Source organism: Schistocerca nitens, chromosome 5, assembly GCF_023898315.1.
Source record: "Schistocerca nitens isolate TAMUIC-IGC-003100 chromosome 5, iqSchNite1.1, whole genome shotgun sequence".
Classification (NCBI taxonomy): Eukaryota; Metazoa; Arthropoda; class Insecta; order Orthoptera; family Acrididae; genus Schistocerca; species Schistocerca nitens.
This window is the reverse complement of record NC_064618.1, coordinates 586,676,084-586,701,704: the sequence shown is the minus strand read 5'-3', so window position 1 is coordinate 586,701,704 and position 25,621 is coordinate 586,676,084. Positions and strand designations below refer to the sequence as shown.

The window sequence follows — 25,621 nt, the reverse complement described above, 5'->3', positions numbered from 1 at the left end:
ATATAGTGTTTGCAAGGGGGTTTCGAGAAGCTCCGATTCTCCTCCTCACGATGTTCCTGATCACCCAGACTCCGATGGCCAGGAAAGTTCAGTATAATTTACTGGCGCGTGGATATTTTTCCTGTTGTTCAATTATGATTTTTTCAAGTTGTAGATGGTTGTGGCGATCTCTTTTGGAGATCACAAATATTAAAGACTTGATTGTTGAGATCAAGACATATTTGTAGCAGCCACACAAACTTGGTGAACAGACGCTGACCACTAGCCACTAAATGCCAAACAGGCACTAATGAGTTTAGGCCTAAGTTCGTATTTATTTTACCCTGAGTATTTCATTTCCCCAGTATCATCCATATCTGGAACGCTTTCCCCTAACCGTCACTTGGCGAGGCGCCCGATGAGGATCTAACAATCCCACTTACATGGTGGGGCAAATAAAAGTGTGTGTGGCGGGTGGGGGGGCACAAATAAAAGCGACCCGGGCAAAAGAGTTTCGTGGTACAGAGAAAAACAGCAGAGGAAAGGAAATACAGTACTAACCCGACTATAGCAGAGTTGAAGGTAACCTCCTTGCATCTCTTGGCACTTTCGGGTCCTGGGCAGCAAGAAACTGGACTGCTGGAATTGCTGTAGTCTTATCCGAAATTGTTCTGATGCAGTTCTTCAATACTGTGAGGGTTGTTGCAATACAGCTTGGACTTGAGGGCTCCCCACACAAAGTAATTCCACTGTGACAGATCAGGTGAGCTAGGGCCGCGACCAGACTGACCTCTGCTAACAACTGTCAGGCGTGGTGATTGTGTAAATGTGCTCCAGGGTCCGGAGCAGTTGCTCCATCTTGTTGGAAAAAATTGTAGGTCTTCTCCTCCGTTAATGCTACCACAAACGGTTTCAAAATGTTGGCAGTGTAACGCACCGAAGTTAATGTCTGATGAAAGAAGATGGTCCCAATAATGCAGCGTGCAGACACTACACCCCAAACCCCAACCTTCTGATCGTGCAGTGTTGTTGGTGGATGTTACGCCGATTCTCCGCTGCCCAGAACCTGTGATTCTGTGAGCTGATACAACCACTCAGGTGAAACCAGACTTAATCAGACATAAAGAACAGATCATTGTCCAAGCCACTCATTGTAATCTCACTGAACAGCCACTCACAAAACCGGAGTCGCTGAGGAGCATGTGCTGCTTTTAATGCATGAACAACACGCACTCGATAGGTATGCATGTGCAGGTCCAGTTGGGGACTATTCGTCCACATGATAGACGTGTTATGCAGGTGTCTTTCGACAGACGTTGGATTGATTTGGTAGGACTCTGCAGCAGTCTGTTTCAGTGTACTGCATCCACATTTTCTGGCGCGCGGGCACGTTTCGGAATAGTTCTTAAAAGTTTTCACAACAGATCTTGTCTGACGACATTTTCGGACTAAGCGTTGCACTAAGCTCTATGCTGGCACTTTGTAACCATTGAACTTCTCAGCAAACAACTGACCATATAATTTTGACGACTTCGTTGTCACGTAACTTTCCACAACGTACACTGGCTACTCCACTGTACTATTATTCCCTTTACACTGCTCCGCTCACTCAGACTTAGCCCGCTTACGCTCTGAACAGGTGTGGATCACGTGGCGGGCATTCTAGTAAACATGTGTTCTAAAATGAATAGCTTAGTTCAGTAGAGAAGACGTGCCTCAACAATAGAGAAGATGAAAAACTGCTTACAGGTCCTCAGGTACGCGTTTTGCAGCCCATGTTTACTGGACATTGTTTTGGTCCATACCACCACTTCTGAAAGTTCCATATCCTACAATGTTAGCAACAACAGTATTGGTATATGTATTCAACTGTCAAAGGTATTAGAACCATTTTCGCTTGTTAGTTTAAACTCGTTCGTTTCCGGACCAGGCTCCGTAACTCAGACTTCACCACATCCATGTGAAAGTTTGTAACATCACGGGGTCACCCTATGTATACATACACGTACAGGCGCCGACGCTTGTAACTTCGACGCTCTGTAGCGTAGTTGGATGACGTTGCCGGGCACTAGTTCCTATCCTCATTTTCTTTTTTATGACATCTACATCGCATCGAAGTTTGTCGGTGTAGAAACACCCCTTGTATGACTGCCGGAATTCTTGCACTACTCTGACTACCTGTTACACTCTACAACCGAAAGTTAATACAGTACTCGCACCTTGTTTTCTTTTTTTTTTAACTTTGACCGTAAAACTTGGTGATAACGTTTTTCCTCTCTACTGAGTCATCCTTCAGTGCTACACATTTTTTTGCCCAACGTTTAATGAATTGACGGATACTTTGGTTGTATAAGTCTTCATTATGGCTGGCGAGGAAACGTCCCACCTCGAAAACCACCTCACAGGGATTCTTGAAAGGCCTGCCAAAAAATAGTATCTTCATTCGAGGAACGAGGTAGTCATTGGATGCCTTATCAGAATAATACAGGGGGTCTCCTGTGCCAAATGAGCTGGGACGATGGTTGTCGTAAAGCAAAAACATCCCCCTGGAGAATATTCCGCGACGCTTCGTTCTGACAACCTCGCGTCATATCGTCAGAAGAACTTGGTAGTATGCACCTGTGACGGTATGCGCCTTACGAACACATGTAGTTACCGCTATATCATGGCAATCCGAAATAGCATTCAAAACCATGAAACTTCGTGCCGGACTAAAACTGTGTGCCGGACTCGACTCGAATTCGGGACCTTCGCCTTCCGCGGGCAAGTGCTCTACCAACTGAGCTACCCAAGCACGATCACGACCCGTTATCCCAGCTTCAGTTCTGCCAGTGCCTCGTCTCCTACCATCCAGACTTCTCTTATACGAACCTTGCAGAACTAGTACTCCATTCTTTCAGGAGTTCTAATTCTGCAAGGTTCGCAGAAGAGCTTCTGTTGAGTTTGGGAGGTAGGAGTCAAGATATTGGCAGAGTTGAAGCTGTGATGATGGGTCGTGAGTCTTTTTTGGGTAGCTCAGTTGGTAGAGCACTTGACCGCGAAAGACAAAGATCCCCTAGTTAGAGTTTCGGTCCGGCACACAGTTTCAATCTGCCAGGAAATTTCATATCAGCAGAGTGAGAATTTCAGAATCACTTTGCCGGTGGTGATTGCCTCTTAGCCTTTTTCGGCGGTAGTAAATCCACAAGTTTCCACCGCTTCCTTTGGTGCGTAGTCTCGGGGTCGTAGTGATATATCCAGCACCCGTCTGTGGTGAGTAGTCGGCGTAAGAAATCTAAATTGGGCTGACACAGCTCAAAAATTTGTGCTCCATACAAAATGTGGTGGGATTTTTGAATGAACGCAAGCAGCCGTGGACTTTTGTAATGTTAAAATGTCGTGCAACAAGTTGAAAACCGATGAATTACTTATTTTCACTTTTCCGCTATTCCAATACCCCAGACTCTGAGCACCGTGACCTCATCTACTATTGCAGTTACAGATCCTCCACACAAAAATGATATACCATTTCGTTCTTTGTCATTCAAACTAGGCTGACAACAATGGAAGTGTCCCGCCACGTAAACGCTGCGTCATACGTTAGTACAAAATTTTGATCATTTGGTACTCCACTGCTGTTTAGTGTTACCATACTTACACTCCTGGAAATTGAAATAAGAACACCGTGAATTCATAGTCCCAGGAAGGGGAAACTTTATTGACACATTCCTGGGGTCAGATACATCACATGATCACACTGACAGAACCACAGGCACATAGACACAGGCAACAGAGCATGCACAATGTCGGCACTAGTACAGTGTATATCCACCTTTCGCAGCAATGCAGGCTGCTATTCTCCCATGGAGACGATCGTAGAGATGCTGGATGTAGTCCTGTGGAACGGATTGCCATGCCATTTCCACCTGGCGCCTCAGTTGGACCAGCGTTCGTGCTGGACGTGCAGACCGCGTGAGACGACGCTTCATCCAGTCCCAAACATGCTCAATCGGGGACAGATCCGGAGATCTAGCTGGCCAGGGTAGTTGACTTACACCTTCTAGAGCACGTTGGGTGGCACGGGATACATGCGGACGTGCATTGTCCTGTTGGAACAGCAAGTTCCCTTGCCGGTCTAGGAATGGTAGAACGATGGGTTCGATGACGGTTTGGATGTACCGTGCACTATTCAGTGTCCCCTCGACGATCACCAGTGGTGTACGGCCAGTGTAGGAGATCGCTCCCCACACCATGATGCCGGGTGTTGGCCCTGTGTGCCTCGGTCGTATGCAGTCCTGATTGTGGCGCTCACCTGCACGGCGCCAAACACGCATACGACCATCATTGGCACCAAGGCAGAAGCGACTCTCATCGCTGAAGACGACACGTCTCCATTCGTCCCTCCATTCATGCCTGTCGCGACACCACTGGAGGCGGGCTGCACGATGTTGGGGCGTGAGCGGAAGACGGCCTAACGGTGTGCGGGACCGTAGCCCAGCTTCATGGAGACGGTTGCGAATGGTCCTCGCCGATACCCCAGGAGCAACAGTGTCCCTAATTTGCTGGGAAGTGGCGGTGCGGTCCCCTACGGCACTGCGTAGGATCCTACGGTCTTGGCGTGCATCCGTGCGTCGCTGCGGTCCGGTCCCAGGTCGACGGGCACGTGCACCTTCCGCCGACCACTGGCGACAACATCGATGTACTGTGGAGACCTCACGCCCCACGTGTTGAGCAATTCGGCGGTACGTCCACCCGGCCTCCCGCATGCCCACTATACGCCCTCGCTCAAAGTCCGTCAACTGCACATACGGTTCACGTTCACGCTGTCGCGGCATGCTACCAGTGTTAAAGACTGCGATGGAGCTCCGTATGCCACGGCAAACTGGCTGACACTGACGGCGGCGGTGCACAAATGCTGCGCAGCTAGCGCCATTCGACGGCCAACACCGCGGTTCCTGGTGTGTCCGCTGTGCCGTGCGTGTGATCATTGCTTGTACAGCCCTCTCGCAGTGTCCGGAGCAAGTATGGTGGGTCTGACACACCGGTGTCAATGTGTTCTTTTTTCCATTTCCAGGAGTGTATATGGAGATACACAGTAGACGCCAACTGTAGTCGTCTACAGGTGTAAGATGATGTGATGTGGTAATTGTGGTTGAGCTTTTAGACGAACATTTAAATAACGCTGACATACGATTAGAAACGACTGAAACATTAGTTAGTGCAGACTTCTGATCCACCGACGGCAGAAGAGTTCTGGTATTGAAAATCTAACTACCAGAACAAGTTTTTCGGAAAAAAACTGTGTGACAGTAACATTTCAAGCAAATTCGTTGTTGAGAATGACGAACATTTTCTGGTGACGCAACAGTTTCAGAAATAAAAATGATAAAATGGATTTTTCTGCAGTTTTGCAAAATCAGCAAATATCTTTTTACCAAATACGATAAATTTCAATCGTTAAGTAGGTTCTTAGAGCTCAAAGGCGCTACAAGAAAAAACTGATATCACGTGATGCATTGCGGTTCGTTTCAGAAGAAACTGTTTTTCCTAGTGAAGGAGGTCAGTATTTTCTTGTAATAACCGACTGGTGGATCTTCTTTTGTTATCTGCAGTCATGAAGTTAATAGTAAGGTTAGAGATGGCCATGTGTATTCCTGAGGAAATGTCGAAATAGAAGGAACTTTATGCTGGCATATAAGTTTTGAATATTACTGTGCTTCCCAGCCACTCTTAGCTCGTGTTCCACTTTCCTTTACAGTTTATTCTTCCGATTTACCGACTAGCTGAAACCTTGGACACCCAGATCACAGAAAACACATCTAAATGTAAACAGAAACTGGAAGAACGGGAGACTGCCATACAGCGAGCCATATATGTGTCAAGAAGCTGGCAGTAACGCTGCTGTACTTACAGGTCACTGGGGTGTAGTTATCTCTGGACTTAGGGGTGCTATCATCCGTTGGTTCAACAAACAACTAGAAGGGATAAGAGTTTCCACTTGATCATATACAGGCGTTCAACAAAAATGTGGAAACAACGCGAGAAAACCATGATCGAACATCAATGCAGATGCTAGCTAAGCTTACAGGTTGTGTCGTAGTATTTGACAAAGAACGGCATGTGTGCAGTGTCCTAAAGACGTTGCAAGCGTCAGTCACGGTCAGAACTGTGTTCCGTGTATTTACCAAATGCATGAAGTCGGAGATAACTGAATATAGGCAAGTTTTTTGGTGCTCATATGGTGGGTTATTCGGTAACCAAGGTAGCCGAAGTGTTCGGTGTGTGAAGAGGGACCGTGTCTAAGATTTATACCACATGCAGAGATAGCGGAAAAACTTCATCCGGTAAGTCACCACGAGAGCGAAAGTGTGTGTTGAGTGATTGTGACAGACGTCATTGAAGAGGATTGTGGCAAAAATAAGGGACGACAGCTGCAAATAGTCATTGCAGAACTGAATGTCGCACTCGCACCGAAACAACATGAAGGGAGCTCCATAAACAGGGAGTTGCAAGACAAGCTTGAATTCCAAAACTACTCATCAGTCATGCAAACACCAGTAACAGGAAAACTTCATGCCAAAGCTATAAAATATGGACTAAGGAGCAGTAGAGGAAGCTAATTTGTTTGTATGAGTCTTGTTTCACGCTTTTCCAGTTTCTGTCAGAGATAACGTCCCAAAAGTAAAGCATGGCGGGAGTTCGGCGGTGATTTAGTGAGTAGTATAGTGGTACGCCATGGGCTCTGTGGTTACTCTGAAAAATTACATTACTATCAAGATTTCTGTGACAATTTTAACTGGTGAGATCCATCTCACGGTACAATATTTGTTCGGCAATGATGATGCTGTGTTGAAAGACGCCAGAGCCCCTGTTCACATAACTCGCATCGTCCAGGACTCGTTTTGTGAGCACGAGAATGAATTGTCGCATCTCACCTGGCCACAGCTATCACCAGATCTCAATTTATTAAGCCTTTGTGATCTACTTTTGAGAGAGAAAGCCACTATTTTACAAGAGGAATGTTACAATGTTCCTTTGAAAACCAAACATAACCGTATTTATCCACTCAGGGACGATTGGAAGCTTTTCGAATTCGATCGTTACCCCTGCACCTTATTAAGCATGGTAATGTGTTGCGTTTGTAGTGATTCCATATTTTTATCCACCCCCTGTAACTCTGCTTTGGCATCAGTGCATAGATAACTAGAGAAGAAAAAGTAAATGCCCGATTTCAGTATGTACCTCAATGAGCTTTTCCTGTCCAAAGTTATGTCCGTGATAAAGTCTGAGAGGGGTAGCGCAAATTTTAGCAGATGTCCTGGAAAGTCTGAAACTAAAATTACCTTCTTAGACTAAGAAAAAGCTGTAGCGTATTGTATTAACGATCTGGCTAACAAACGCCTACGTGTCAGTACTGTTACACAGAAAGCCCGCTTTGTTCATTATGAGCGTGACTTTCGTAGATGGAAAGAGATATGTCAGAAGGACGGAAGATCGACGTGAAATAACGGCGACATTAAATGATAGACTGTCGGAGTTTCTCTGGAGCTAGGTAAGTCATTTAGTTACTGTCTTGGCCGATTGGGCTGTTGATATTGCAGGCGATGTAAGCGGAAAAGAAGTCATAGCTTCTAGAAGTTGGCTTTCTCGCATAGTAAATCTCGTAAGATTGTGTCTAGAATAATTGAAAAATATGCATTGATAAACGTTTCGGAAAAAGGAAGTAATTCATACGGAACGGACAGAAGCTTTTGTTACAAAAGCAAAGACATAAACCACTGGTTTTTAGTGAAACTTTCTTATCTACTTCAGATCAGTCGTCAGGCTTCGGTGATCTCCAATGCCCTCCAAACTTAATTGACAATGTTGTTGGCTCAAGATGACTATACGTAGAGGTCGTCTGCTGCGGAGCCTCATGATCAATAATTTTCTCCGAAACATGTGCCTGTTTTCCAGAGCAAGCTAGCCTCTGCCTCCATGTGCTGTGACCAGTCGCCGGTCGATAACAATCTGCTCTTTTCCAAAATCGCTATTTCAGTGGATTTCCCTGCTCACGTCACGCACCAGCAACGCCAACAGTGTTGTTGTCAGAACGTATTGGCGTACAGTGTGTATACAGAGGAAGCTGCCATGTCCGTTCCTGCACTACACGTTTATATAGTTTATATAGTAGAATGCCTGTGATGTCTGGTTGGTTGATTGTTACCTACGTTATATATTGACCAGAAACTTTGTACCACATATAAAACGACCAATGTACTGCCCAGAAAATCGTCGTGTGGAAGAATGCCTCAGGCGTTCTTCTCTGATTAAAACCAATCCCTTCTTCCCATAGATTCTTGCCCAAGTCATAAATTCTAAATCGTCGTCGCCACATTTCGAACTCACATTGACAAAGAAATGCTGATACTTGAGATTAGAATTAGTACGATGTAAAGGACTCAGCCGTCAGAGATATTCAATCAGTGGAAGGCATTTCACAGACCATTAACGAGCGCATGCTAGAGCTTTGTTAGATTTGTGTGTCTGGCAACGAAGGCAGCAGCGTTGCCAGGGTAGATGATGCTGGACGATCTTGTTCTGCGTATAAACTGGCCTGAAAGAAATTGCAGCTGACATATCCCATCAGCGTTGGGGTAATGTTGTAGCGCACTTGAATATAGTTGCGTATAATTTAGATCTCCGCCTTGTCATTGCTTTTGCCGTGTAATTGGTGAGTAAGTTCTATGCATGTGGCTGCGAAAAGTTTGCACATAACTCTCGATCAGTCGGTGATAGCAGCTGTCTCTCTTCAGCGACGTTAACATTCAGCATCATAAAGGACCGAGAACGGTGTAAAAAGTTCGTCAGAGATGAGCAAATGTCTGAAATCCAGAAGTGAATGACCTATGGCCAACTCGACGGAATGCGGGGAAAATAGACGGACGAGGTCATCATGAAAGAATGGGTTGAAGGACTCAAATATTCTTGGGGTAAAGGACTCAAAGATTCTTGGGTAGAGGTGAGATACTACAAACTACGTGCTGTAATACCGTACATTCGTGGAGACAGAAAATAAATCAGCCCTTCGCGCAAGTTCGAGCTGTCACTTCTTCAGAGGTTCGTTCTTTCTGTCATTAAATGCCGTTAGAAATATTAATTCTGTACTTCTCATAGAATTTTGGTAGATATTGTACCAGGTGATTTCTGAAACAGTGTCTTCGTTTCTATCGGAAGGACTTAGTGGGTCAACTTCCTCTCTTCAGACGAAGCCCGGGCGTTTGTATATATCATTTCGTTTAGCCATATGGCAGCACGTTACAGTTGTCTGCCTTTGTTTCTAAGCAGACGAACAAAGCTTTCTTTCACAGACGCATAGGCGAATGTCTCCACTGTGGTAGATTCGTCAGACACAGTATTTCTGTCATATTGCCTACCCAAATATCTCTCTATCGTTTGGGGTACAGTAGAATCAGTCTACATTATTGCACGACTCTTTTCAAACAAGTACAGAAAGATTTTTGGTTAAAGATGCGTTGCTAAAAGCTTCAGCCGTAACATTATGGTCTTTTAGGTGGGGTTTAGCGACATCGTTCTAGCTACAAAGCATATGTATTGCACTCGAAGTGGTGTACCATATATGAACTGGTGCGCCACAGAATACCGATTGGCGTCTTCCGAAACACTAAAGGTTTATCAGAATGCGTAAGACTTGCCATGTAGCTAGATACACCACACAGATTGGCCACAAGAACTACTGAAAATCAATTACGCTTGAGAGAGAGGGAGAGGGGGCGCTAGCTAGCTAGCTCTGGCAGTAGTAGGTGGTTTCACACGGTTTTTGTTAGTATCGCTAGAATGACAGGCTATTACAGCAGTTGAAGTGATATCATTGGAACATTTGAACACATTGCTGTTTCTTCCGTCCCTTCGTTCGAGTAGATGCTCGAATTGCTCTTCGCTCGGTATCGTGTGCCTCCTTCCGTAATTTGTACCTCGTCAGCTTACCCGACTTCCGCTATTTTGCATACACGTTCTCGCACCTTTTTCGTCGACAGTGTAACCCTTTACTTCTTACCGTCAATAGTTTTAATAGCAAGCAGTCGAGCCTTTCCCCAAACACATTTCTCGCCGTCATTTCCCTGCTTGCATTGACCATTGCGAAGTAAGAACGCGCACGCAGACTAACTACGCTTAAAATTTGAAGGTAGGACACGTCAAAATACAGTCAGTAATACTATCATGATCAACGTTGAACGTACTAGTCGTTTATCACATCGTCTTATGGCCACTCGTAAATAACGTAGCCTGAGTTCGTTGTCCGCATCATTAGACGCAGGATTGTGTGGTTCACTAATGTTGTTACCTTTGAATATAAATGAACCAACGCACTATGTTTTCTGCAGCAGCTATGAAATCGTGCGTTCGCATGTTGTCTTCAACAGGTGAATTTGGTGTACGGAAATTTATTTGGTTTGTTATTGTAAGGCTTCGTAGAAGGAGAGGGGAGAGAGAGAGAGAGAGAGAGAGAGAGAGAGAGAGAGAGAGAGAGGCAAGCGAAGTTAAAAAACGTAGCCGTCTTCATTGTTGCAAACGACGTACAAAATTCCTCTGTTACTGTCCATGGCTAGAGTATGCAGTAAACATGTGTTAGTGTTGTTACTGTGAACCATATTCACAGTTCTGAATTAGTGTGTACATTAGTTCTAATGGAACCAGTTCGGTTCTGGTAAGTTCGGGTAATGCTTGTACATTTTAGTTTTATCTTTGCACATGTCAGCATTATGGAAGTTTTATTACTGCACATGAGAAATGGCAGTTAAGATCCTCTGTTGTTGTCTGGAAAATGGAAGCAACCGCCGAGCCCATGTCCCGTATGCTGAAAAAATCCAGGACGCAGGGCACCATCTGCACAACCATCCAGCTTTTTTCTTTTTTCCGGCGAGTAGCAGCGTCGGGCTCCTTAGGTCCAACAACGGTGGATCGGGGCAGATCTCTCCCCCCATTCGTACTCCTGTTGTGGAAGAACGAGCATTACAACGAATGAGCGAAGATACTGGACTAGAGTGTATGTAGAAATACAGCGTGTATCAAGGTTAGTCATCCTCTAGTCAGGACGATCTTGTCTAAACAGATGCCATAAGCGTAACGTGTAGAGCGTGTTCAAGCCGTTCGACCTCAAAGTCAACCTACTATAATGCAGTTCTGTCAGTGGTTGTTGTGAAGACTCGCCTTTCACAAAAAGGTACTGTTCACAAACGAGGCAGGTTTCACGCGAAATGGGACTGTCAATTATCGTAACCAACATCTTTGGGCTGCTGGCCAGCTCGTTCCACTGATCTTAACCGCTTGCATTTTTGGTTGTTGGGACACTAGAAAGTTTTGGTATATGCAAGCTGCATTAATAATATACAGACACTAAAGGAAAGCGTCATCAGTGCCTACCAACGTATCCGTGGCAAACTGTAGTTTTTTCAGTGTGTGCGTCGTACCACGAACGGACACCATGTCGAGCACAGCTTTCAGATATGGCTCACAAGTGCAGGTTGTATTTAATAGAAAGCAGAAGTTGTGGTCCTTCATAGTAGCACAATAATACCGTCTCATTTGTTGAATGCATACTGTAGATCATTCGTAATGGGAAAGGGGCTCCAATAGAATAATTGTTTCACAGTAGCTAATATAAACAACTGTTAATAGCTCTTTAAGGTGTGCTCTTTGGAGTCCATGTTTACTGAGAATTTTTGTCTCGTTTTGATTCATATTAACGGCTGTCAAAATTGGAATACTTTTTTTCACACTTTATATACTAACAACGCCTAGTGTGATCTGTCACACTCGTACAGAACGTGAAATGACGGTTCCGTCCGTACCTCGGAGCTTCCGTAGCGTCTTTCGAAGTCTTACTCCGGGCTGCGGCCAGAATCCAACCAGTCTTGACGATGGAAGGTGCGCGATACAAATCACGCGATATACTGCTCCACAAACTCAATTGAAAACTTAGTGCAGGAGCAGGATTAATTTCTGCGCTGCTACATATTGAAAATCCTGCTTGTAACGCTTTTGTAAGGTGGTGCTTCCAGTCAGTAGTTCAAGAAGTCCGACTGCAAAATAGCAGCCGTCACCGGGAAATCACGCGACCGTGAACCAGCCTCTTATTTTCAGATCACTCTACATTTAGGATGATCAAGGAAAGATCAGCCTGTCAACTCCAGGTTGAAGGAAGCCTATCGTACACAAAAGCCACTGGAAGAGCACATATGGGCGGCCAGATAACGATCAGTCACAAATAAACAAGAAAGGCTTACCGATATCTGCAGTTGAAACTGTTGGTGGCATGTTAGTAATGAAAGAACATTAGGAGGTCAGTATTCCATTGACAACGAGTCATTCATTAAATTTGCGGTATAGTGCGATGAACAATCGAATGCAAGTCTCTGTTCCGCCAGTCCATTTATTTATTTATTTATTTATTTACGGGATGGGGCGGTCTGTAAAATGTCACTTGATATCTCTAAGCTCAACATTTCCCATCTTAATGCGATCCATCATTTGTTTCTTGTAAAGGTTTAGGTCAGCAGTCGTTCGCTACCTTTTCATGCAGTGCTTCAAGGTTATTAGACAGTGCTCAGTTTTTTCGGGAATGCAAGCACTCTTCTTCGGCCTTCGATACAGACAAAAGTAAACAGATCTGTCGATAAAAAGAATCTCTAATCGCAAGGGCCTACTTTAGGTTTCGAAACCATGACAGTGCTCACTGTGATACCTGTCTACTCCTGACATCCAGCTCTGCGTAGAAGGTGCCATTGTAATGTGGGGTGTTTCTTCGTCTCTTCCTCGGAGAGGTTATTGCATCACGTTATGTTTTACTTCGTGTTGCGGCCAAATTTCCATAAATTACGCGGCGTATTGGTCCGAAGACTACCTAGGAAACTATTGTACGAACCGAATGGATTTTCTACACTACTGCACGTGCGGAGTAGTCCTTATACGTGCCGCAAGACTCGCTATACCGGCTGAATTTGTCTGTATGCGCAACCAGTTATTTTAATGCCATGCAACTGCATTTAGAAAGATTCCGAAATTCGACTACTAAAACGGATGAGCATAGGCAGGTGGTGCATTACACCCACGACTGATTCTAAGCAGCTTTTGCCGATAAAACCCCAATAACAAAACGCGTTATGTCAGTATGTATGAAACACCGTACTTAAAGTTTCCACGGAAACAAATGTAATTTGTTATCTTCAATTAAACAGCATAAAGTTTGTCTCGTTGGATGACCACTATCTCCAGCTAGCGGATGGGTTGCTGCTATGCTATACTGACTCCACCTGCCGAAGAAATGAACGCTCGGTAGACCATTAACACTCGCCGAAGGCGACTGGAGAATGACTATTCGAAATTCCTCGCACGCACATGGCAATTCTCGTGTGAATTCCTGTAGACTTCCATATTGGCAGAATAACTTCATCGGTCATTGAGAATCACTCACTGCCGATTCAGTAATAGCACACTTACAATATTATCACCGCCGCCTCACAGGACTCATACACTACTTGGATCACAGAGATGCTGAGTCATCATCTTTAGGCTGAACAAACCTCATCTCCCAGTGGATTCTGGAAGAGAGAGGACAACGCTACTCAGAGGCCGGAAATGGAAGTCGAAGTCTGATTAAAGATATTAAAATATCTGTCGCCTATAGTAAGGACGGTTTTCCGCTTCGTTCTCTGAATCAGTAACGGGAAGTTTGTGGTTGTACTCCAGTGCCCTGTATAAGCAGAGAAGCAGTTCGTTGCCTGGAATATCTGTATACACTTCCAGATACAGCCATAAAGTTCAAGCAAGTTGCTTCGATCCGCGTGCGTCTGAATCCTGCATCTCCACAACAGCTTACAGTGAGGGAGACATACCAAAAGCGGTGCTACTTGGCCACATTCTCCAACAGTTTTTAAACTCACCAGGAAAGTACTTGGGCTCGAACAAACAGATCTCTATGAACGTTTGGTTACAGGACCATTATGTACCTCAGAATGTGCTGGTGGGTGTCGTTTTTCTGCAAAACTCTGCAGTCATGCTCTAGATACCACTGTATATTTAATTGTAGACGCCATACGCAATGCAGCAATCTTAACTATAAAAGTAAAAGCGGAATGTCAATAAAATGCTCCGAGCAATGCGAATGACTGCAAAACGCAGAGTGAAGAAATAAAAGTTGATCGCATGGCGTATTTGCACATTCTATAATATCAGTGTTGAACGCCACGTCAATGACACTTTTGAAGTTGTTCACTGGTTCACCAATACCGTAGGCAGCTTTCTGCCACGCGTAACGAAGCATTGGTCTGTATACTCCCGCAGATAACTGATTGTAAATGACAGAATGCATATTCATGATAAAGAATCTGTCGTGCAATTTCGGCTGCATATTACTGGAGCGTAGTTTAATGAAGTCTGTTATTCTCTTGGCATATATTTTATATTGCCTGAAGAAATACTCATCCAGAGGTTGTGCATATTTGTTAGTTTTAGGCGGAATGATTTTTAAATCTAAATGTTTTCCGCCAGATGCTTCCAGTAGTACTCGTTCATCCTTATGTCCAGACCAGGAGTCACAAAGTACTAACGACTTTCTCGAAAAAATGTGGATTCAAAACTGACAGAAAAAACGTCTTCGGATGTTGTTTCGTTATCTTCCCACTCACACTTGCATCGACGACGACATTTGGAGGGCACCGCGTTTCTATTTCCCGTGACACGTGGGCTCCAAACTTTCCACTGGATTCTTGGAAGCAGATAGAGAGTTTGTCTGCCAATCGTCCGTCCATTGATATAGCAACATCCATCGTGTAACTATGTGTTGCACAGTTAACTGATTGCAACATCGCGACAGTGTTTCTCTCCCCTTTCATGGATAGTGTTCTGTCACAAGAAAGTTCATAGTTGAACTGACTCTGATCATAGTTCCATACAGAACTAATATTGATGTTTTCTCTCGTGATATGCTCATTGACGTCAGCAACAAACGTTTGAGCTCTTTCAATCAGCTGTTCTTCGTCATACTTATCTTTTCGTGCTTGGAGCATAGTGATACGGCGTGATATTATCCTAAACTCCTTTTTAAAATTAGTAATAAATCCTAGTTAAGCTGTAAAGTTTGTACACCCGAGATTTCTGGCTACGTCCAATGCCCAATGTTGTAAATGCCAATAATGAACGGCGGAACCGCATTCTCGCGCTTCATCGTATGTCGCCATTACACGCTCCTTGATGGTCTTGAACAGCAGTGTAAGATTTCCTTTGAAAACTTTATTTCCTTCTCTTTTCTTTGCCACGTAATCCAGTAAGTTTTTAATATTGCTTTTAGACTTCAGTTTAGCGTATCTTTTCAGAAGCTTGTCGTATGTGTCGAACCCTCTTACGTAATAATCATCGTACATGCACTCCAGTGTGTTGTCATCAAACTCCGTGATGATACTTGCAACTTTAACCTTCTTGGGAGACGGTTGGTATTCACTGTCACTGCTTCCATCGCCTCTTCCCGCACTTGCCGTAGCACTACCGTTTGCAATGAGTTGTTCGCCATTATCATCCCTATCATCATCATCATTATGTGTTAGTGTTAAAACAGTATCTGTTTCTAACTTATGCTCATACTTCTGCACTATAATAGATACCAGAAAACATGCGAATGATTCGTCTTCTACACCAGTACCATCTTCACGAAGAAGGGTTCTTCGTAACTTCATCTCAACCAATCGCAATACATTAGCAGGATTGATTACCAATCGCCGAGCCATCTGACGCTTCAATACACAAATAATGTCACAAAACGCAACTTCAGAGGCACACTGCACCGTTCCTACTGGTCCCGACTGGCGTACCGGTAGGTCAGTGTGCAATGCGGCATGGCATACGCAGAGGCCTCTGCCTCTAACGGATGACTGCAGAGTTTTGCAGATGCGGGAGTGTCACTAGTGCAATAAGAGACCTGTACATTATTTCTCACATGATTTTGGTGTATTTGTGTATGTTTGAGCCCAAGTACTTTCCTGGTCAGAACTTGAGTATGTAACTAGGAAATAAAACTCAGCTGGGTGACAGCTATCAGAAGCGAATAAGTCATCTTAATCTTCGGGATCCACTGACGAAGATAATTAAAATCTGCCCACGGCGCCTCCATAGTTCTGGCAGAAATGATGGGTCACTGCTGAGAAATAGTGTCAAGTTCAGTGGAGACGGGTCTAGTTCGTGCAACATACCCTCGCCACAGTGGTAACACCAAAGGACTCACGTTGGGCAGAATGGTGTTTAAAATACCGTGTGGCTGTACAGACTTGGGTTTTTGGTTGTTTCTCAAAAGGCAGTTGTCGTGATGGATACTTTGAAATGACACGGTAATTGCTTTTCCTATCCTTTCTCAATCGGAGCTTTATTACAGGGCTCCGTTGCAAGGACCTCGTCTACGGAACGGCGAGTATCTCACTCTACAGGATCGCTAGGGCTGTTGTGGCCACTTCTTGCCCTATTGCCTGTTGGCTTTTGTCACTCATCTGCAGTCCAGTTTGCATCATCTTACACCTACTGCAAATGCACTGTCCTGTGTTGGCAGGTGAGAGTAGCACATTGTAGTTCCATGTAGCAACAAGATGATAAACTTCGGTCTCTCTCCCTTAAGATTTCGTAAGTATTGCTGTTTCTGTTTTCCTCCTAGTTGTTAAGGGTGAGTACGTTAATTTCGTATCTTTTAGGTTTCACGGTACTCCCATTTCAATAGTTCTGTTGCGTAAAACATACATGTCAAGACAGTAGTAAAATGAAGATACTACGTAAATCAGCGAACACCAGTCTGTCATATAATTCTCTAGAATATAAGTGTACGTCGGTATGTTTTAGGGTGACTGATTTTGGGGATGAGGATTACTGCATTTTAGTATACTGTAATACGTGACATCTCACACGTAGGTTGTCCGTCTGCGCCTGAGTGATTTTCGAACCACCACCCGCCTGACGCGTCGGGCGTCGGGTAGCCTGCGTTGCCTTCTGTAGGCGTTACCATGCGCCAGGCAATTTGTCGCCGTATGTTAGGAAATAGCCTTATCACTTGGCACGGTTCCTTGTCTCAGACGCATAGAATTTTGACGTACTTGCATTTTTGGGTTAAAGATAGTACCGTGCCTCACTGGAAATGTTTGCGGTGCAACCCTTGAAGAGTGGTACAGAATCGTTTAAAGAAACGTTGGCGGAAATTGCTTACACCTATGGGTAACGCGCGGTGCGTAGTAGATAATAAGCTACAGTGACCTACTTCCAGCGTGTTGTTTCGGCGCGTACACGAGCAGACGGGAGATGCTAATGCTGTGATGACGTACTGTGTACGCAGCGTGTTAGCAGTATTTCAGTAAGCCAGCCCCGTTAGTGAAGCGTGTAAGTAACCGGAATCCGCATTGTCAGCAAATTGTTGGCTGCTGTAGTTCGGATGATGAAGTAAAATGAATCTGTGAATGTTTTAACTAGGGAGTATTTTGATGACACAATGAAATTCACATTCTGAGAAACGTGCCGCCAGCACTGTGTTTTATTTCGAGGTGAGTCCTCTGTGCGTTGATGATATTTCATTTTATATATCTAACTTTAGTTAAAACTGTAAAGAATTTTAAAATTTGGTTCTCGGTACATGGAGGTCAGGTGCAAGCACGTTTTTCCCAACGTGAGTAATAACAAAACTCTATTTAGGAGTGTTAGATCTGGAAGTTCGGTTTGTGTGAAAATTTCATTACGGAATAATACCGCAGCCGCTCATGTGTACCATCTCAGGCCGGTTGCCAGATGTAAATGGCTAGACATTTTAGCTCGAAAACTTTAATGGAAATTCATTGTCTGGTGCCATTATACTCGGTATCTTTCAGTGTCTATGTGTCAGAGATTGCTGAATTAGGGGACGAGGTCGTAAAGGCAATTACATAGAGTAATTAGCTTTCTAGACTATGCATTAGATCGTTGCGAATTTTGCAAGAAAAGTAAACTTTCTCTATTTCGTGTTACATATGTTTGAAAATATTAAATCATGTATTTAATAAGAAGTGTTCTTTAGCATATCAGCAAGCTCACGTCTGATTATTGGGTATTGATACACCTGATTGATATCACTACTTGATTAAATCAGCCTATTTGTCAACATGAGTATTTTTCGCTTTGACAACATAGAAATGTGTGTACTTATTCACGAAGTTTAATTAATATCCCATGAATGGTGGTGTGATCCTTTGCTACTGGAATTATTATCTGTAATTTACATAGTGTTGTCCGTGTACGTAGATAGAACGGCTTTGTCAGATAGTGTAACCGCTACCCAGTTTCGAACATGATTTCTTCGAGGAGTGTGTGCTTCGTTGTGCTTGTCTGTTACTATGTTGGCTGTATTTTTTCCTGATAACTACGTAATGTATATGTACGTCTGGACTTAGACAGTTGCTGCAATCCCCAGACGCGCCCATGATCTAGTATCTTTTATCTTTTTTGTATTCCGGGTTGTCAAACGCTTGGGAAAAACTTAACAAACGAGAAAGCTAATATGTTAACTGTTCCTTGTGGTCCATTACATCAGGCAGAAGATTCGCGGAATCTTTAAAACTATCGCCCTCCTGAAGTTTATTAAAACTATTTCTGACATATGGAACGACGGACGATAAATTTTCAACCATAAACAAATGTGTGATAACGACCTTACAGGGAATTAAGCTGGATGTTTTAGGAGTCTTCATTTTGGCTTCAGTTGGCTTGTAGCTCTACAATGTTTTTCCAGATGTCCCTCTACTTTATTTGTACAGGTAAATTCGCCGATAGACAAGACCTCATATTTAGCTGTTAAAGATTTGTTTTCACTTTGATCGAAAGTACATACATTTTCTGGGAATGGCACGTGAGAGACTAAGTTAGTGTGAAGTAAGGTAACCTAAAAATGTGCTAACATTCAGAAGTATCACAGTCTTTGAGAACATACCAATCGCTAGTAGCACCTCTTCTCCACCCTCCTCCACCTTCTCTCTAACCTAGTTAACAATTTTCACACACACACACACACACACACACACACACACACACACACACACACACACACACACTGCTTTATAATTTTTAAATGACGTCTTCCACAAATACTACATTACTGCAAGAGCCATCAGTGAAACTTCAACACTTTCCAGATAGCATCAGTTAAAGGAACACTTTGTGTGCCTGTGAATGGAAACTTGAGGATCCTCTGTCAAGTCAAACATAGTTCGAAGAATTAACAGGTAAGAATCGCAAATCCGAGAGACCCATATCAGAACTGCAGCAAAAAAGATGTTAGCGGGCAGTATTAAGAGCCTACGTTTAATTCGAGTAGTTACGTCTATAATATTACAAAAGTGCATGTTACACGCTCCGCTCTTAGAAAATTTTTGGTGCAACCACGAGCAACAAATATAGCAATGGTAATTTATGTATGTCATCAGTCTTGCGCTACCAGGTCTAAATATGGGGCTACTACTACTACTATTACTACTACTCGTAGTACTACTACTACTACTACCACCACCACCACCACCACCATTACCATTACCACTAGATTATTCCCTGTTTCTATCTTCACTGAAAACCATTTACAAAACTTCCTTAACAAGACCGTATAGCTATAAAAACACTCCCTGTCTGAAAAGAATCAGTGAAACTCACATTTGCGACACCAGTATCGTAATTGCGTTAGGTCTGAATAGAAAAGTAGAGGTACTTGAGAGTGCCACTAGAGATCAAGAGTGCCATTCGTAGCACGATTTTTCGTGGGATGAAATAGATTTAAGCGTTCAGAAGCGTCGCTGATGTGACCATGTGTACCGTCTCTGGAACAGTGTATGAAGTCAGCTCCAACAAAGAGTACAGGGGTAAAATTTTTTCTACACGCACACACTCTACACCCTTCCCCTCCTGCGTGTAGAAACCTAGTGGTGTAATGTAAAAAAAATATGTCGTGTGACTAGGGCCTCCCAGGCGACCATTGCGCTCACTACGTAAGCATCTCTCTCCTAATCCAGCAGCCAGTATTCACCGGTACAAGGTGCAAGATATTGGCGTAGTATGGATAGTTAACGCTGTCCTGTCGATAAACGGTTTCAGATGTAATTGTGCGGCATATCTTACATGGTAAGAGTCATTCTAGGTACTACAAATAAGTCTTCACTAGATACCGCCTCGTTTTCAGTTTCGGGATCTCATACTCAAGCTTAATGTCACGCAGATGTACATTCTTTCATACTGTCTATATGTTGCTGTTTATACCTATAAAGGCAAAAACATAGCTCTACTGAGAGAGAATGTATTAGAAAAGCATCTTTGGCGAGAAGCAACGTTAGTAAAGAAAACTGTTCGCAACGGGGGCGATCATCTGGCAAAATAGCGTGAAACAACTACAGTTTCTGACAGTGTGTAGAGCCAAATATATAACACTATGAGCCGTGGATTTCAAATGAAACACGATACAACACGACGTTTTCGTTGAAATGTGTTTCGAAACAGTGTAAACGGTGTACTGTGCCACAATAAGTGGAAAAATGGAATGGCTGTTAACACATTACCGCGTTTATTTCAGCAACATGTGCTTAGTTGAGCATACCGAGAGTGTGGTTCCTGTCCGAAAGTATTGAAGGCTAACTTCCCTTGTTAATCGTGTACAAATGTTGTACAGATTCAAAGTTGCTATCTGGCAAGACGTATTGATTGCCTCTTTTGAGCTAGGTAAATCGCATATGTAAGCGCATTATGATGTTTGTGGTTGAGGCCTTCGTTTTGAATTTAGTATCTCCATCCTCTACGTACCATTACTTTTTTTCGCCCTCCTCCATGGCACCAAGTATATGAGGTGGCAACTTGTCTGTAGCGTGAATTTACTTGAAAAGTAAGGGATATCACACGGAAATCTGAAAGACGGTATTAGTAGTTTAATTGATCGTTGATGGAAATAAGTCTTCCCATTAATTTTATTACAAGTGATTCAAGAGATCCTGCTTTGGAAAGAATCGGTTGTGAAGTCGCATAATGAAATGTGGAGTACGCTGAATTGTTGTATGTTGCTCTATCGCGGCTATATCATACGCGTTCGGCGCCCTCAATAAATGTCATTGTTTCCTATGGGTTCTCGTACTCCACATTACCCATTGCGTGTTTGTCAGTGCGACGTATTGTAACGAGTACGTGGCGAATTTCTCGAATGGCTACGAATTCGTCATAAGCAAAACAAAAGTGAGTTTTTTAATTTTATAAAAATACAAACACTTATCGTTATTAGACGACGCATGATTTGTAGATCAACATTGAAATCAAGGCTTCCTTTTAATTTGAATGTAAAAGTGATACTTTGACGGCTTAGCCTGTATCATGCTTAAAGTTATTAATAGGCACAGCGTAAAGAGGGTCCTGTTTCAAATGCGACGCTTCATTGCTATCAGTGTCCCTAGATGTTACAAGACTGTGACAACATTTTGAAGCGTGTTCCTGCGAGGATTTAGTACATTCTTGAGGTTATCGCAGAACGACACTGCAATACACACAGTGGTGACGGGGAACGGTAGCGAACGAAATTCCTGGGGGCTAGCAAGACATTATCGGAGTTGAACTTGTAATAATCACTAACGAAGACCTGACAACTCAAAAGTTTGCCTGCAAGCATGATAAAGCAATATACTAAAACTTGCTCTCACATACAACAAAAATTGGTTCAGCAAAATTTGAAATTTCGACCTGGAAAAAAGGCTTGGTGATTTTTAGGGAAATGTGGTGGAACAGTTTGTCTTAGTTAGTTTTGAATCATTGCGATTACTTGGGTGTTCGATTCGAACGATGTATGTGCAGGTAAATTTTATAGGACTGCGTGTGACAAGACCAGGAGGCCAGTGGTTGCTGGAGTGGACGCGGATAGACATCGGGGGAGGAGGATGAAGAGAAAGGAAGGGGGGAAGAGGGGGAGAAGGGGGGCGGGAAGAAGTGTTCCCGGTAATGTCTAGTGTCCCACTTTAATTCTTAGAGCGTTTTACTTCTTAGGGTGACATAAGTTCGTAGCGTTTTTGTTTTGCATATTGGTATTCCGTTTGCTATTGATTCATTTGTCGATCGCCTTTTTTTAATTTGTGGTTCACTGTTGCTATTTGAGTTAACATGGCGTCATTCTGTCATTTGGAGATAGCGAGTAAAGCTGTGGACTGTAGAAAATTGAGTGCCAAGTGGAGAAATCAGAACATTTCCGACATTTTCTTCTCTTTGAGTTCAGTAGAGGGGTGACAGCTGCGGAGGCAGCCAGACATTTGCGCCGTGTATGGAGATAACCCAACTGAACAGAGCAAGGCAAGAAAATGGTTTCCTCGTCGTAAAGAAGATAGTTTTGATATTAGTGACTCTCTACGTTCAGGAATACCTCCAGGGTTTGATGATCACGTAAACGCATTAATCGGCAATGATCCACATCAGTGTATTCGAGAACTGGCAGGTGAGATGAACTGTACTAATTCCACCATCGTGCTACATTTAGGTGCAATGGAGCAGGCTCAAAAATCGGGTGTACGGGTACCGCATGCTCTAAGCCAAAATGACAAAAATCAGCGGTTGCATTACTTGCATCTCTGCTTGCTGGTCATCAGTTGGCTAGTGAACAGCACCAACTATTCCTATCTCTATCGTTACTGGCTCAAATGGTTCAAATGGCTCTGAGCACTATGGGACTTAACATCTATGGTCATCAGTCCCCTAGAACTTAGAACTACTTAAACCTAACTAACCTAAGGACAACACACAACACCCAGTCATCACGAGGCAGAGAAAATCCCTGACCCCGCCGGGAATCGAACCCGGGAACCCGGGCGTGGGAAGCGAGAACGCTACCGCACGACCACGAGCTGCGGACTCGTTACCTGCGAGGAGAAATGGCGTCTTCATGCTAACATACGGAAAAGAAAGAAATGGCTGAAGCCATACAAAGCAGCAACTCCCCATATAAAGACATGCGTGCGACCAGAAAAGATAAAACCATCACTTTGACATTTATTGTTAACAACTAAGACGTCTTGCAGACGCAATCCAAGAACTACGACCACGAAGTCTGCGTGAAGTGACGCTACTCCACCGTAACTCCAGCCCGCGTTCTGCTAGATTGAGGGGGGGGGGGGGGAACCACTGTAGACCCTATAGAAGTTTGGTTGGGAAGTCATTCGGCACCCATCTTATTCACCTGATCTCGCGCCCTCAGATTTTCACCTATTCCGCTCTCTATCGAACAACGTTCAAGGAACTTCCTTTCCGGATGAAAATGCGCCCCCAACGTGGCTGGATGAGTTATACGCCTCAAAACCACGTCTTTTCTACGGTCGCGGAACTGAAAAGACATCCCAGCGGTTGCAGAGAATTTTCAATAGTGAAGGAGAATACATAATTGACGACTAAAGTCTCTGTTACATTTATTTTTATGTTTATTAAACTTCCAGAGAAACGCTACGAACTTGCGGACCTAGCTAATATTAGAGCGTTCTTACGCATCCGCAATACGTGGGTTGGATTTTCTGAGATAGACGGAGTTGCTCGAGGTCCGCCTTCACACCGGAAGTAGCGTGGGGCAGTGTTTTTCTCGCTAGTGTAGTTACAGAGGGCTGCGCCTGTTCCGGGGTCGCACATGGGCGTGTACGGGAGCGAAGCGGCCCGCTCGACCACAGAGCGAGTCAGCGACCCCGGCGCCAACACAAAGTGAGGCGTCGGCGGGCGGGCGAGCTGAGCGCGCGCGCGCGCGGGATCTCGCCTGCCGCCATGCCGGCTCACCCACTGCGAGGGAAGCGAAGCAAAGCCGCGCCGGGGGAAGGCAGAGGCAGGGCCAGGGCCAGCTGTCGCAGGAGCGGCGGCCTGCCGGGGGAGGAGAGCAGTGCGCGGCGGTGCGGGGTCGTTGTGGGAAAGGGGGAAATCATAGTCTTCAGTTTCAACATACGTTACTGCACCAAGCATTCTGTCGACAGATCTACTTCAGCAACGATGGATTTAGTAGACAACGCGCAGAAAGGGGTTCCAGTCAAAAAAAAGGATACACTGGAGTTTGAAAGCCCATATCCGCACTCTCGTGTAGTTACTGAAAATAGCCCTTTCATATCGTTTAAGTGTTCTTTTTTGTTTTACATGTTGGTGGCGCTGGCACTAACAAAACCTACCCTTGAGGTGTCTAATGCGAGGCACAGTCTCGACGCAAAACATAGTTTTGTTTCATTATACAATGTGGAGACAAAAGTAATGCGATACCTCCTGATATCGTGTCGGACCTCATTTTGCCCAGCTTAGTGCAGCAACTCGCCGTGGCGTGAACTCAACAAGTGGTTCAAAGTCCACCGCAGAAATATTCAGCCATGTTGCCTCTATAGCAGTCCATAATTGCGAAAGTGTTGCCGATGCACGATTTGGTGCACGAACTCACCTCTCGATTATGTACCATAAATGTTGGATGGGATTCACGTCAGGCGTTGTGGTTGACCAAACCACTAGCTCGAACTGTCCGGAATGTTCTTTAAACGAATCGCGAGCAACTGGGGCCCAGTGACGTGACGCATTATCGTCCATGCAAATTTCATCGTTATTTAGGAACATATCGTCCATCAGTGGCTGTAAATGGTCTCCAAGTAGCCGAACATAACCATTTGCAGTCAATGATCGGTTCAGTTAAACCATATCCCAGGTAAACACAGCCTCCACCTTTATGGAGCCATCACCAGCTGGTACAGTGACTTGTTGACAACGTGGGTTCGCCGCGCGGAGTGGCTGCGCGGTTTGGATTATACTGACAGATTGCGTGGCTCCTCCCGCCGGAGGTTCGAGTCCTCCCTCGGGAATGGTCGTGTGTGTTGTTCTTAGCATAAGCTAGTTTAAGTTAACGTAGTATGCAGTAGTTTGGTCCCTTACGAATTCACACATTACATCGTGGGGTCTGCACCACACTCGAACCTTACCATTAGCTCGTAGCAACTGAAATCGAGACTCATCTGAACAGGCCACGGTTTTCCAGTAGTCTAGGGCCAACCTACACTCCTGGAAATTGAAATAAGAACACCGTGAATTCATTGTCCCAGGAAGGGGAAACTTTATTGACACATTCCTGGGGTCAGATACATCACATGATCACACTGACAGAACCACAGGCACATAGACACAGGCAACAGAGCATGCACAATGTCGGCACTAGTACAGTGTATATCCACCTTTCGCAGCAATGCAGGCTGCTGTTCTCCCATGGAGACGATCGTAGAGATGCTGGATGTAGTCCTGTGGAACGGCTTGCCATGCCATTTCCACCTGGCGCCTCAGTTGGACCAGCGTTCGTGCTAGACGTGCAGACCGCGTGAGACGACGCTTCATCCAGTCCCAAACATACTCAATGGGGGACAGATCCGGAGATCTTGCTGGCCAGGGTAGTTGACTTACACCTTCTAGAGCACGTTGGGTGGCACGGGATACATGCGGACGTGCATTGTCCTGTTGGAACAGCAAGTTCCCTTGCCGGTCTAGGAATGGTAGAACGATGGGTTCGATGACGGTTTGGATGTACCGTGCCCTATTCAGTGTCCCCTCGACGATCACCAGTGGTGTACGGCCAGTGTAGGAGATCGCTCCCCACACCATGATGCCG

At 44.5% G+C, this 25,621-nt stretch overlaps 1 protein-coding gene across 2 annotated transcripts in view; it reads left to right on the top strand.

Moving 5' to 3' along the window:
- The window catches only part of LOC126259878 (M-phase inducer phosphatase-like), a 402,459-nt gene that overhangs the window by 281,007 nt on the left and 95,831 nt on the right, over positions 1–25,621 (top strand). Inside the window, exon 1 of one of the 2 annotated variants that reach the window (XM_049956942.1) lies at positions 17,404–17,528. The exons of the other annotated variant lie outside the window; for it this stretch is intronic. The gene's annotated coding sequence lies outside the window, so the exon portion shown is untranslated. Of the gene's footprint in view, positions 1–17,403; positions 17,529–25,621 lie in introns of those variants that run through there. 2 annotated transcript variants of the gene reach the window in all.